The sequence below is a fragment of the Pinus tabuliformis genome, chromosome 6 (assembly GCF_031772625.1).
Source record: "Pinus tabuliformis cultivar Carrire ecotype Pingquan chromosome 6, CPIR1, whole genome shotgun sequence".
Lineage (NCBI taxonomy): Eukaryota > Viridiplantae > Streptophyta > Pinopsida > Pinales > Pinaceae > Pinus > Pinus tabuliformis.
Genome location: NC_142292.1, coordinates 1,613,411,010 through 1,613,426,334, shown reverse-complemented (window position 1 = coordinate 1,613,426,334; position 15,325 = coordinate 1,613,411,010). Strand labels below are relative to the sequence as shown.

At 38.2% G+C, this 15,325-nt stretch overlaps 1 pseudogene; it reads left to right on the top strand.

The window, feature by feature from the left end:
* The first annotated feature begins 10,123 nt into the window (after window positions 1-10,123).
* On the top strand, window positions 10,124-15,189 carry LOC149265057 (polyadenylate-binding protein RBP45 pseudogene; annotated as a pseudogene).
* The last annotated feature ends 136 nt before the right edge of the window (window positions 15,190-15,325 follow it).

The following is a 15,325-nucleotide window of genomic DNA, read 5'->3' as shown; positions in this document are numbered from 1 at the left end:
TTTGCTAGAGCTCTTCGGCCTCTCCGTATGCGGATTTGTTTTCCTTTTAGTAACCGACCCACTTCTGTGTGGCGGGGTGTTCAGGATGCGTGACTAGATTTCACGACGATGTGCTTCAAAGGTTCAAACCTCTATTTATGCGTGAACTCAGAATGTGATAGTCATCTATTTTTCTTCCTAAACGTGGGATTGTGGCGATGCTTCCACGAAATAAATACAACACTTGGTATGTATATTTAATACGATAAGCAGTACATTGTTTTTTTCATATAAAATTTGAGGTGGAGAAAATGAGCGGTAGACTTCGGGTGGGTGGGAGTGGCCTTCCCTGTCACACCACCTTAATATTGTTAATTTTGGAAAGCGTGGAATTCATGGTTGAGGATTATATTGTGCGGTAGGACTTTAAGGAGAAGAAGAGTGTGGCCATTTGTGGTCCTACAACTTGAATCATATATACCCGTTTTCAATAGTTAAACCCAATCAGGTTCAGAGTTGAACAGATATCCACAGATTTGTTGATGTCTACGTGAATCCATGGCGCCATGTTCTCTAGACCAGAACATAATTTGGTGGGAAATTTTCTACGTTTTGTTTTCCAATTTCGTCGTTTCTTTTTCACGTGCGGAAAGAATTTGAAATTCGTACTTTTTGCTTTTCCCTTTCATTGTTTCTTTTTTTCCAATTTCATTGTTTCTTTTTCACGTGCAGAAAGAATTTGAAATTCCTACTTTTCGCTTTTCAATTTCATTTTTTTTTTGTTCTCTCAAGTGTAGAAAGAATTTGAAATTCCCAGATTTTGTTTTCCAATTTAATTGATTCTTGTTGTTTTTGCAATTTCATTGTTTCTTTTTCAGGTTTAGAAAGAATTTGAAAGGTGAATTCAGCTATAGAAAGAATTTGAACTATCTGAACTATCAACTCAGCAATAATTCTATGTTTAATTGAATTTTTAAATATGTTTACAATGAGCAAAAATGATTATATAAGTTTTTAATATTTAATATTTAAATATGTATTAATTAAAAATTGAATTTAGGAAGATTTTAAAATTAGGGATGAATTTTAGGTTAAAGTTTTGAGTTTTAAAAATAAGGTAAATTTTGGAGGGAAGAGTGAAAATTATGTTTGATGAATTGTAATTTTAAAATTGTTTATATAATTTTAAAATTAATATGAAGAAAATGAGCAAAAGTAGTTGCTTTTACAGAAAGAAAATTATATATTTCTAAATATTTAAGATGTCTACAATTGAATTTTTTAGGAATTGAAAATTTTTCAGGTAACTATGCTCTCAATGTCAGGAATTTTGCTTTTTGATGTGCTCCTCTGAATCCCATCAACTGTATCGGATCTAGTTCCTCACCAAGGTTGATTTCTCATTGATTGCAAGTTTCAATTGATGTTGTGCAGGGACCAGTGATTGATATAGTACTGGTTCCACCAAACTACCATAAATTGAGACTTTTGAAACCAATATTTAAACAAAAATAAATAACATTAAGTATAAATAAGTATTAACTTATGTCCAAAATTTCCCCATACATTGACTGGGCCCACAACTGTCCATAAATAGTATTTTACTACTTAACACTGCAAACCATATTGACCAAACTAAAAAACAACTAAAACCATAAAGGCTTCCAAAATGGTCTATTCCAGAAGTACAAAGCAGCAATCACTTCAACCCCCACTCATCAGAACTGCAGCTTTGCATCCCAAATAAATATGCCTACTTGCACATAACAAAAGGAAATGTATGTCAGCCATAACTACTGTGTTGTTCAACAACTAAACACCATATGTTCAATAAATGACACCCAACCCAATAACATTTAAACCCACTTTGTTCAATAAATGACACCCAGATCCAATAACTGCAATAAATGACACCCAACTCACTCTATTTCTCATTAAAATAGATCAAAGCATATGGATCAACAAATAACCAATTCCCAACGATTAGATCACACCAAATTAAATCCAGACCACACATTCAAAATGAAGCCATTGCAATCCATGTGCATCCATGTCCACCAATTAAATTCAAGTGCTCAAAACTATAAAAGAAGTCCACCCACTTTTGAAGTTGCATCTTATGCTTTCAAACTATTCAGCGAACTTGAAGACAACATCACAATACAGTTGTCAATATATCCATGTTAGTTATATGAATTACAACTCATTCTTCTTACAGTTATGTTTTTTTCATTTATCAGATTTCTTACATGATCTATCTGGCCATAACTGCTAGAAGGATACCTGGATGGTTTCACAAACAGCCATTGAAAGTCATTGTTCTTACAGTTCTGTTTTCATTGTTTTCATTTATCAGAGTTCTTACATGATCTGTCTGGCCATAACTGCTAAAAGGATACCTAGATGGTTTCACAAACAGCCATTGAAAGTCATTGTTCTTACAGTTCTGTTTTCATTGTTTTCATTTATCAGAGTTCTTACATGATCTGTCTGGCCATAACTGCTAAAAGGATAGCTGGATGGTTTCACAAACAGCCATTGAATAAAAATTAGGTTCTAAATACAGTTATTTAGAAAAGTTAAAACCATTCCTTAAAATAAAAATAAAAAATGAATGCGTTCAACATACTTAATTTTTTCAGTTCAATTTTCTAAAACTTTTTATGATTGATAAGTCCATTCCAAAGCTTATCACAACTGTAAGTTGTTCCCAACATAGAATTTATGTCTGGAATGGTGTCCGTGGATTGAAATGGAGAAGTTGCAGTACTGAGACATTTTTGGCAATGCCAAACAGCAAAAAAAAAGGAAAATGAAATTTGAAACAACTATCATAGAATCCTACTTGAATCCATATAAAAGTTGCTAAATTGATGAACAGGCAGGCAATTGAGAGACCACAAGGCTGATCACAGCTGCAAGTTGTTCCCAACATAGAATTTATGCCTGGAATGGTGGCCATGGACTGCAATGGAGAAGTTGCAGTACTGAGACATTTTTAGCAACGCTAAAAAGAAAAAAAATGGAAAATGATATTTAAAACAACTATCATAGAATCCTACTTGAATCCATATAAAAGTTGCTAAACTGATGAACAGGCAGGCAATTGAGAGACTACGAAGTAATTTGCAATGAAAGACTACGAAGTAATGCAATTCGATTTCCTATAACATAAGTAATGCAATTCGATTTCCTGTAACATACATGTTGATAATTTCATGTAACATAAGTAATGCAATTCGATTTCCTGTAACATAAGTAATGCAATTCAATTTATTGTAACATACATGTTGATAATTTCCTGTAATAAAGGAAAAGTATTTCTGCAAAAGTAATAAAGCATAATTTACAAATATTCTAATGTCTAAATGCATGCAATAATTTTACAGGTTGTTGCATCTATGGCAAAAGGAAGTTACTTTGCCCGTACAAGGAGAAGTGGCAAGAGAGGGACAAGGGGTGCGCAGCTGCGATGCACATTGTCTGATGAGGACAGGTCAACTGATGTCAATGCCAACAATGCACCAAGGAACATTGTTGAGAATGACCATGTGACAGCAGCTGATGTTAACACGCCATCAGCCATAGAACCACCATCAACAACAGTCCAAGGGGAAAGCTCAACGAAAAAGATCAGTGCTATAAGAGGATGGACAAAAGAACAAATGTCAGTTGCAATTGACGACATAGAGTTTAAAGGATACGCAGTTCGAGCATCTGCAAAAAAACATGGTATTCCTCCCTCATCAATACATTATTGGATAAATGGACTGACTCATACAAAACATAGAGGGCCTCTTACAGTTATGACTGAGGAGGAAGAGACCGAGGTGGTTGAGTGGTGTAAAGAGATGGCCCAACTGGGACATGGGCTAGAGTTGATACAACTCAAATCAACAGTTGCTCAAATCTGTCAAGGGAGGCCAAACCCATTCAAAGGTGGGTTTCCTAGTAAATCATGGTGGTTTGGGTTTAAAAAAAGGCATCCAAAACTTGTATTGCGTACTACTGAGGGCCTTGACAGAGACAGAGCATTAAATTTGCGCCCGATAGTTGTGCAAAAGTTCTATGACACACTTTCTAATGCTTACGATAAACATTCTTATGGAGCAGACCATATATGGAACTGTGATGAAATAGGTTTACAGGCAGGTAGGAATTGTGGCATGTGGGTAATTGCCAAGAGAGGGAGCTGAAATGTGCCAAAGATTTTTCCTAAGAGCAGGGAGTGGATAACTATTTTATGTTGTGTTAGTGCAATTGGTACTTCAATCCTAGGATTTTATCTATTCAAAGGTAAAAATCAACTGAAAAACTATATACAGAACTGTGAACCAGGTGCATGCATGGCTGCACATCCCCATGCATGGATGACTAAAGAACTGTTTCTAAGTTGGATTTTTCACTTTGCTGCATCAGTACCAGGTGGTGTCTCCCTTAATAACAGACACCTTTTGATATTAGATGGCCATGGGAGCCACATGGCTGTACAAACAATTGAGGAAGCAAACAATTTAGGCATCAACCTGTTGACTCCCGCTCATACCACTCACAGACTGCAACCCCTTGATGTTAGTGTGTTTGGCCCTTTCAAGAACTATTTCAGGTCGGAGCGCGCTGCATGGATGGCAAAGAATCTAGGGGTTAAGGTGAAAAGATTTGAGCTAGCAGAGCTTACAAGTAAAGCTTTTAAAAGGGCTTTGACACCATCAAATATCAAGGCTGGCTTTAGGAGGATAGGAATCTGGCCACTGAACTATGATGCTCTTATGCATGATATTGGTTGTAGCCAAGCGTTTCATGTGGATGGTTAGGAAGAAGGGAATGCCCAAACAGGTGTTGAAGTGCAAGAAGTAGATGAACAAGATGATGTTGTTGCAGTTGGTAATATGATTTCCCTGTCTCAATGACACTTGTATGCTGAAGATGATGAAACTGTATGTGAAACACAATATAATAATGAACAAATTCACAGTAACATGGAGATCGTTCCACCAACTCAAGAACATGAAATTCTTGTTGTTGATATTGTTAATGATATTGTTGAACATGCAGTTGACAATGACCAATTGACATTGCCAAGACAAGTAACCCCACCTTCATGGCTAGCAGAAGCAATGATCAATATGAATGCACATAGTGTCTCAGCAACTAATGAAGAAAGCATGAACATGCCCTCACAACCAACAGAATTGAATAGTGGAATTGTTCATTTTTTTGTGGACAATAGATCAATGGAAGAAGATGACGGACATAATGAGGCATCAAATGAAGATAATGATATAGTTCAATCAGTTCCAATAGATACTGAAAGGGAAGTACCAACCAATGACATGCAGGTGGGAGGGGTGGAGAAGACACTTGGACGGTTCCTAAAGCTACCAGTAGAGAGAGTATCAATGAAAAAAAAGAAAGGTGCATAGGGTAGTCTTCGTCTGGGCCGAAGCTCATAGTTACTCACCTCAGAGGAATATATAAACTCGTTAGTTGAGTCTGAAAAAAAGAAATTTGAAATGCAAGAATTAAAACAGAAAAAGAAGGATCTAGTCAAGGAGAAGAAGGCAGAAAGGATTGTTGTAACACAACATCGAGCAGATGAAAGGATTGAAAGAGATAAAGCAAGGAAAGTTAAGGACCAACAAAATCAAATGGCAAGACAGAAAAAGGAAAAACGAAAGGCACAACAAATGCTTGAAAAGGAACAAGGGATGATCAACGATACAAGAATAGCTGATGAAACCAGGATTATTTCAAACTCATTGGAATCCATTGCAGATAATACACCATTATTCCAAGATCTCATAAACATTCAAGTGCCCCACTATCAAACTGAGGGTTTACCCACTTGCCTTGTTCCTACTAGAGTTGGTGTCAATTCTCTGTATGCTCATTACACACCTCCATTTAATGCAAGGGTTAGTAGTGCGCATGTGAGGTATGGATACTCAGTACCTCGATGGTTGGAAGCTGCAAATTGGAATCCATCATATGGCAGCAATCAACCATTTCCCAATCAGCCCTTGACTGGTAGGCTAACCTACCTGGCTCAATAAGGTAACTCGGGGAGTTTTGGCACTCAAGATTCTCAGGGCCATAAAGAATAGGGGTGTCATATTTTTTTGGTTCTAACCACATTATGATGTGGATTTTGGATGGATTTGATGCAGGAGCATTCAGCCCAAGGAAAATCATTGTAAATAGTAGACATAGGGGGTCATGCATTTTTAGAATTAGTTTCCTAAGTTCCAAGTCAGTTTAATATTTAGGCTTTTGAGTGTGATTTAACTAGTTGTTCTCAAAATAAATAAATGAGAACATAGGAACTAGGGAGAGCTTTTACGCATAAAAGGAATGGATGTGGACCATTAAGTGATAAGGAGGCTTTTCTATTTTAAAACAGGGAAAAGATGGAATAAAGCCTCAAGAGGCTTTTTGTCATATGTATGCATTGCATGTAGAGCTTTAGAGATTTTATTTGAGTGATTTAGGGAAAGAATGGGATTAGTAATCCAATCCTAGTTCTATATAACCATATGTAAGCCTACGGGCAGGAGGAAGGTCACTAGTTTTGATAATCAGGCCTGTGAGAGAGGGAGGCCTTGCATAATTGAAATTTAGCCCTGTGTGCCTATGCATGCGTGTGAGCGAGACCGAGGAGTCTCGAATGTAACCCTGCTTTTCCATTAATAAATATTCTGAGTTATTTCCTATCTATGTCAATGTATTTAAGAAGTATTTCGTGAATAAATTGCTATGAATTCGTAGGCTCTGCAGGTTGCAGACAGAATTCTACAGGACACACGGAACAAAGTGATTAAGAGGAATCACTGTGGACATTGAATCCAAGTGGAAGACAGAACAACCTTGGAGGAGGAGTTGCAGCGATTCAGAAGAATCGAACGGGAGCTTTGAATCCATTAAAGGAGGGAAGTACTAAAGTGAAGCTTGATTGAAGCTCGTCTTCATTATATCGGTGTGCGTAAACTACCTGTGAATAACTCTGTTTACACAGAGAATTCATGATAATTCCTTAGCGGAACACTGTTCCGGAATTGAAACTTTATTAAATTGATTCATGCGATATCGGGTCCGACCCAAATATCGCATCAGAGGAGTGTAGAGGAGTGGCTGCCTTTGGAACCGCCGAAGTGTAAGCTCCGACATTCCGGAGCCGAAATCATTATAAAGCAGAGTATAAAGGGCCATCGGGTCCGCAGAACCCATCGCATCGCAAACCGGAGAGGTCGCGATAACGACACTGCCGATATTCTAGACCCGATATCGTTATAGGGGAGCAGCATAAAGGGGCGTCGGGTCCGTTAACACTTTAGACCTCGCGATAGCGAATTGCGACTATTGCATCGGAGAAAAAGGGAAGGAGAGTTAAGGGATTATTGCGATCGCCGATAGTCGGACCCGCCGATATTTATAAAGGCGGGTGTATTAATTTTGAGTTCCGGCCAAGGGTTCGGAGGACGATTTTATGTTGTCTTCCTGTGTATTCGTATTATGTGTGGCCGCGGGGTTTTACGGCTTAATACATATATTGTAATGCTTGTGAAGGGTGTTTAGGCTCCGATAAAGGCATGGCTCTAGTTTAATGTAAGTCCATTGTTTATAAATGGCTCAAAGCCTTGAACGCTTCCGATAAGGCCTCTGGGCTATAACCCACACGTCAAGGGTTGAGATTTATTTAAAAGCAGCATTACTGTCAGAACCAAAATAAAGCAGGGAAGATTTCTTTGAAGAGGAACATGCACACAGGAAAAGGCAGTGAGCTGAATGATAAAAGACTACAGTGGGAGATTGTAGCAATTCCAGCAGAGGCTTGGAGTAAACAGGAATAGAGAATTCCTTAAAGGAAGGAGAAAGCAAGATTGGTTAATGCAAGTTTTGAAGGCAAAAGGACTTGAGAAACCAACCAGAGGACAAACCATTCAAAGTGCAGAAGAATGGGTGGAATAACATCATGCTGAGATCTTGAAAGAGAGGTAATATGTTATATTCTATTTTAAATTAAGAATGTGTGTTTTTATGCTAATGCATAGGCGATAGCAAGAAAAGTTGTGAGAGAAGAACCAAGTGAGTTCTTAAAGATAAAGTAAGGAGAATACCCTTATAGAGAAGTGGTAGTGAACCTGAAGAATCCAATAAGAAATTGGATAGAGAGGACAACTGAAGTGTTCTCAAGAGAGAGTGAGAGATTGAAAAAGCCTATAAGGAGCAAAGGTGTTGCTCAGGAAAAGGTTCCAGACAAAGGACCTGTACTTACCAAAAGACTAAGTGAGGAGAGCTTAGTGAGGCAAGATTGCAGCCAGGAGGACTAGCTGTTGCGGAGGCTTGTTGCAAAGGAGCTCATGAAGAAAGAAGAGAAGAAGATGACTATTGATAGTCATAGCAGAGGTTCAGAGAAAAGCCATAGTAGAGGATATAAGAAAGAGGATGCCAAGGTAAATGGCAAGAATATGAGTCAAGAGGAAATTGACAAAGAGGTTTCTGAATTAAAAGAACAACTCAATGCATTAAGGAGAATGCTTGAGGAAAGCCAGAAATTAGGTTGGGTCTTAAGTAAGAAGGCAGTAAAGTGGCGTAAGTTGCAGAGAAGGCTGCAACAAAAGGAAGTGAAGTGGTTGAAGGGAAAACTCAAGGAAGTTGAAATGGAAGAATCCATTTGTGAACCAGAACAAGGAGAATTTCTGGGAGATAGTGAAGATGAAGACTTGAAGACTGAAACTTCAAGTAAGACCGAAGAGTCACATAGTTTTAAATCTGACAATTTGTGTATGTTTGCAGGTGAAAGACAATTGGCTGATATTGTCATGAAGAAGGAAAAAGACCAGCAGAATCTAAATTCTGTTCTGGAAGAAGATGAGGTAGATAGATCTCATATACAGCTGGTGGAAGATGTCAAGCAACTAAGTGAAGGGCTTGATGAGATTGAAGAAGAGACCATCGAAGAATTTCTGAATCATATGAATGATTTAGAACAGCAAGGAGGAATGATGGCTGAACCATCAAGTGAGACCATAAGGTCTTATATTTTTAAAACTGATAGTTTGTGTATGATGGCAGATACTGCAGGAGAAAAACAGCCATTTGAAGATATCTTCAGAGGAGATAAACAGCCAGGGACTGAAGGAAAACTTGAGGAAGAGACTATGTTAGCTGAAAACATAGTAAAGGATCATCAATTCACTATGATGATAGGCACAGTGGAGATAGCCATGGAAACCGTTGAGACAAACAGTAGGAAAGAAGAACATCTACTGAAAGATGTTAAGGAAGAGGAAGTCTATGGGAAAGACTTAGTAAAGGAAAAAGGAACACTAACAAAGAGTGCTTTGAAGAGGATGGACAGTCTTTTAGAGATGTCAAAAGTCTGGAGGAGTACTTTAGAAGAACAGAGTATGATGGAGAAGACCTCTTGAATGAGGGAAGTAGTGATTTGCTACAGTAGAAAGACCTTGAGACTACAAGGATCAAAGGAAGATAGTGTTTTAATACTGTAACACAACATGTAAAGGATGAACCTAGAAGGAAAGAGCATTGTGATGAAGTGCTTGCTAAGTGTGAAGAGGAGATTAAACTGCTGGAGATACTGATGAGAGAACCCAACAGTAGAATAGAAGTTGTAGTCATAGCTTCTGAAGAAGAAGATGTGTCTCAAGTAGGCATGGAAGCAGGAAGATGCAGTAATTTGTTTGCAGGTTCATTAAACAGCATGAATGAGTATGAGTATGTGATTAAAGAGATTGAGCAGAGATTGTTTGAAGATGGTAAAGAGGCAATAGAAAGAAAACGATTTCAAAGTGAAGATAATCAACAACAGGTTAAGGGAGAAGAAGTTCACTACAGTGGACAAGAGCAGGAAGGCATCATTAGAACAGATGGTGTGGAAGAGAGACTAATGGACAGTCTCATGAATTTTGCTGAGAATTCGAATCAGCATGCTGATATGCTGACAGAGGAGAAGGAGAAAACAGAGCAGCAAATTGAATTGTAGCCAAAAGAAGATAAGGCACAGCAGCCTTATGTTTTTAACTTCAACAAGTGTTTTGTGAGTGCAGGTGATGTAGAAGATAGTCCATCACTTGGAATTGTCTTGAGGGAAGAAGAATTGTTGCAGAAAGAAGATGAGACAGTCATGTCTCATATGCAGAAACTTGTTTCCATGGGTGATAATAAAGAGTTGGCTTGCCTAAATAGCCAAGAGAGAACTGTGGGGCAGAATTTTGGAACTGCTACAGTGATAGAGGATGAGGTTACAGTGTTTGAAGAACTTGATTTGATTGCCAGAATCAATCAAGATGATGATGGACAATTACTAAAGATTGTTGAAGGGGAAGACGAAGGTTATGCTGGAACTAATTTACAGCATGTTGGTGAAATGCTTGAGAAGAAATGGCTGAAATGTTTGCTGGAGACATTTGAACCTGGAGAAAGACAGCAAGCAATAGCACATGATGACTTGCAGAACAAAGTGTGGGATCCAGGAATACCAAGACCAGAAGACACATGATCAGGAGATCATGAATATTTTCTACTTTGGGAGTTTGATGCAGGAGCATTCAGCCCAAGGAAAATCATTGTAAATAGTAGACATAGGGTGTCATGCATTTTTGGAATTAGTTTCTTAAGTTCCAAGTCAGTTTAATATTTAGGCTTTTGAGTGTGATTTAATTAGATGTTCTCAAAATAAATAAATGAGAACATAGGAACTAGGGAGAGCTTTTAGGCATAAAAGGAATGGATGTGGACCATTAAGTGATAAGGAGGCTTTTCTATTTTAAAACAGGGAAAAGATGGAATAAAGCCTCAAGAGGATTTTTGTCATATGTATGCATTGCATGTAGAGCTTTTTTTTGAGTGATTTAGGGAAAGGATGGGATTAGTAATCCAATCCCGGTTCTATATAACCATATGTAAGCCTACGGGCAGGAGGAAGGCCACTAGTGTTGATAAGCAGGCCTCTGAGAGAGGTAGGCCTTGTATAATTGAAATTTAGGCCTGTGTGCCTATGCATGCGTGTGAGCGAGACCGAGGAGTCTCGAGTGTAACCCTGCTTTTCCATTAATAAATATTCTGAGTTATTTCCTATCCGTGTCAATGTATTTAAGAAGTATTTCGTGAATAAATTGCTATGAATTCGTAGGCTCTGCAAGTTGTAGAAAGAATCTTGCAGGACACAGGGAACGAAGTGATTAAGAGGAATCACTGTGGACATTGAATCCAAGTGGAAGACAGAACAACCTTGGAGGAGGAGTTGCAGCGATTCAGAAGAATCGAATGGGAGCTTTGAATCCATTAAAGGAGGGAAGTACTAAAGTGATGCTTGACTGAAGCTCGTCTTCATTATATCGGTGTGCGTAAACTACCTGTGAATAACTCTGTTTACACAGAGAATTCATGATAATTCCTTAGCAGAACACTGTTCCGGAATTGAAACTTTATTAAATTGATTCATGCGATATCGGGTCCGACCCAAATATCGCATCGGAGGAGTGTAGAGGAGTGGCTGTCTTTGGAACCGCCGAAGTGTAAGCTCCGACATTCCGGAGCCGAAATCATTATAAAGCAGAGTATAAAGGGCCATCGGATCTGCAGGACCCATCGCATCGCAAACCGGAGAGGTCGCGATAACGACACCGCCGATATTCCTGACCCGATATCGTTATAAGGGAGCAGCATAAAGGGGCGTCAGGTCCGTTAACACTTTAGACCTCGCGATAGTGAATTGCGACTATCGCATCAGAGAAAAAGGGAAGGAGAGTTAAGGGATTATTGTGATGGCCAATAGTCGGACCCACTGATATTTATAAAGGCAGGTGTATTAATTTTGAGTTCCGGCCAAGGGTTCGGAGGAGGATTTTATGTTTTTTTCCTGTGTATTCGTATTATGTGTGGCTGTGGGGTTTTAAGGCTTAATACATATATTGTAATGCTTTCAAAGGGTGTTTAGGCTCCGATAAAGGCATGGCTCTAGTTTAATGTAAGTCCATTGTTTATAAAAGGCTCAAAGCCTAGAACACTTCTGATAAGGCCTTATTCATTGAGGGGACACTTGAGAAATTGAGAGCACTCATTATCAAGTTGCATATGAAAAAGCCTAAATACAGAAATCACATGACCAGACAGTCTTATCTCATAATAAGTTTTTGAGAGCACTCATTATTAAGTAGAGTAGGAAAAAACCTTCAAATTTAAATTCAGATATTCAAAATCCTAGTTCCATGTCCAAACATAGATCACTAAAATAACAACACCCCATCTCAATATAATTGCTGTAAATATGAGAATAATCTAAATCCTTAAGCAAATGAAGTTTAATCATCCTCCTATGCATTTCTGACCAATAACCATACCTAAACCCAAATCTCTTCTCAACCCCACAAAAAACATGACACAAAAATTTCAATTGAGGTGGCTACAAACTACAACAGTTGAGTAAAACTAGCATCATTTAATCATCTTCTCATCCCCAAAAATAAACAGGACACAAAAATTTCAATTGCAGTGGCTACAAACTGCAACAGTTAAGTAAAACTCGTATGATTTAATCATGTATATATAGAACTGTACATCAAGATAGCCAGGGCATGAAGCCCAGCTATGGCAACCCATCATTGTGAAGAAAATTTTCCTGTAAACTAATAGAGAAGGGGACAAAAAAACAAACAGAAATGTTATATATAGAGACAATTCTGAAGGCTTGTTAACATCATAGAACCTGAACACATTTTATCTGTTGACAGACAGAGCCTGTGCTCTGTCCTTGATGCCAAGAGGAGAGGGAATTGCTGGCCTAGAATTATCTTTATCTTTAAAATATAGTTGACATCTATTTATAAAAAGGAAAAAAATAATGAAATTTGTATTATAGGATTCTGAGGGCGTTAGGATTATTATTTCAGTCATTTTTCAGATTCGATAGGGTAGATTCAACGTTGCGAGCAGGCGTAGAGAGACTATGCAAGAGACAAAACCAACAATTAAATAATTGTAAATTGACCAAAAATTGCCTGGGAAGAAGAAAATTTCTCATTAACAAGAGGAATATTGCAACAAAGCTATAGAATGATTTGTTGTTGTTCGATGAACAAGAAAACCAATCTTTTAATTTATAATACTATTACAGACCAATAAATGAAATAAACATTGCAGAAGTGGAAACACTGGATATGAACAATAGATAAGAGATAATGGCCAAAGGTATAGGAAAAAGGCTAAATACAGAAATCAAATGAATAGACAGTCTTATCTCATAATAATATTTTGAGAGCACTCATTATTAAGTAGAGTAGGAAAAAACCTTCAAATTTAAATTTAGATATTCAAAATCCTAGTTCCATGTCCAAACATAAATTACTAAAATAACAACACCCCATCTCTATATTTTTTTCCATATGAAAACCTTCAAACTCAAATTCAGGTTCCAGGTCCTAGATCACTAATATGAAAACCTTCAAATTCAAATTCAGGTTCCAGGTCCAAACATAGATCACTAATATAGCAACACACCCCATGTCTAGATCTTCACCACCATATGACCAGAGAGTCACATCCAATATAATTGCTGTAAATATGAGAATAACCTAAATCCTTAAGCAAATGAAGTTTAATCATCCTGATCCTATGCATTTCTGACCAATAACCATACCTAAACCCAAATCTCTTCTCGACCCTACAAAAAATAGGACACAAAAATTTCAATTGAGGTGGCTACAAACTGCAACAGTTGAGTAAAACTGACATCATTTAATCATCTTCTCAACCCCCCCCAAAAAAAGGACACAAAAATTTCAATTGAGGTGGCTACAAACTGCAACAGTCAAGTAAAACTGGCATCATTTAATCATCTTCTCATCCCCAAAAATATATAGGACACAAAAATTTCAATTGCGGTGGCTACAAACTGCAACAGTTAAGTAAAACTCGTATCGTTTAATCATGTATATATAGAACTGTACATCAAGATAGCTAGGGCATGAAGCCCAACTATGGCAGCCCATCATTGTGAACAAAATTTTCCTGTAAACTAATAGAGAAGGGGACAAACAAACAAACAAAAATGTTATATACAGAGACAATTCTGAAGGCTTCTTAACATCAGAGAACCTAAACACATTTTATCTGTTGACAAACAGAGCCTTTGCTCTGTCCTTGATGCCAAGAGGAGAGCAGAATTGTTGGCCAAGAGGAGAGGGAATTGTTGGCCTGGATGGTTCTTGGGCGAAGCCCTCTGCCGAGGATGGCACGGGACGACGAAAATAACAAAAAAACAAGGAATCTATTAGACATATCAAGAGGGTTTCTTCCATTTGTTTGGGGTCATTGCTGCGATGTTCCATTTTCCCTTTGTCTTTCTGCTCGGGGAAGGTTCTGGTTCAAAATTTCCCCAGCCTTAATATAATTTTATCATACCCATCACGCTGACATTGATTTACTGGAGCGCGCGTTACTGTATTTGGGATTTTTTTTGTTGTGTTCTTGTAAAGATTTCATAATGATGTAGCAAGACCCCACGGCAGCCCTCGCGATCGATTCCCAGCAGCAGCAACATCAAGAACAATTGATGATGATGCCCTTGCCTCCAAAATTGGGTTTTGGCCCCAGCCACCCCAACCCCAACCCCAACCCCAACCTCAGGTTATGGTGCGGCAATCCCCACAACAAGAGAGCTCCGTCGGGGAGATCAGGACCCTCTGGATCGGCTGTTTGCAGCATTGGATGGATGAGAATTATTTGCACCGATGTTTAGTTTTTTTCCAGGACCTTCATTCCATTAAGATTATTCGCTATAAGCAGACTGGGCAATCAGAGGGTTATGGCTTCTTGGAGTTTGCGAGCCAGGCAACGGTCCAGATGGCTCTCCAAAATTACAATGGCATACAGATGCCTAGGGCTGAACAATTTTACAGGTTAAATTGGGCAACGAATAGCAGTACAGAAAAGCGTTCGGAAGATTTTACTATATTCGTGGGAGATTTGGCATCTGGTGACACAAACGAGTTGCTACAAGAGACATTCAGAGTTGTATACCAATCTGTAAAAGGGGCAAAGGTTATTACTGATAACATTACAGGTCGTTCAAAAGGATATGGGTTTGTAACATTTGGGGATGGGAATGAGCAGGTTTAGGCTATAACAGAGATGAATGGAATGCTCTGTTCCTCTAGGCCTATGCGAATAGGTCCTGCCATAACAAAATAGACTACGAAAACATCGAAAATAACAGCGAAAACAACGAAAATTCACAAATTCACAAATACCATCATTGAAAGCCACAAACAACATCAAAATATCTACAAAAACCCTAAACCCTGGAATAGAAAGTTTACAAAATATC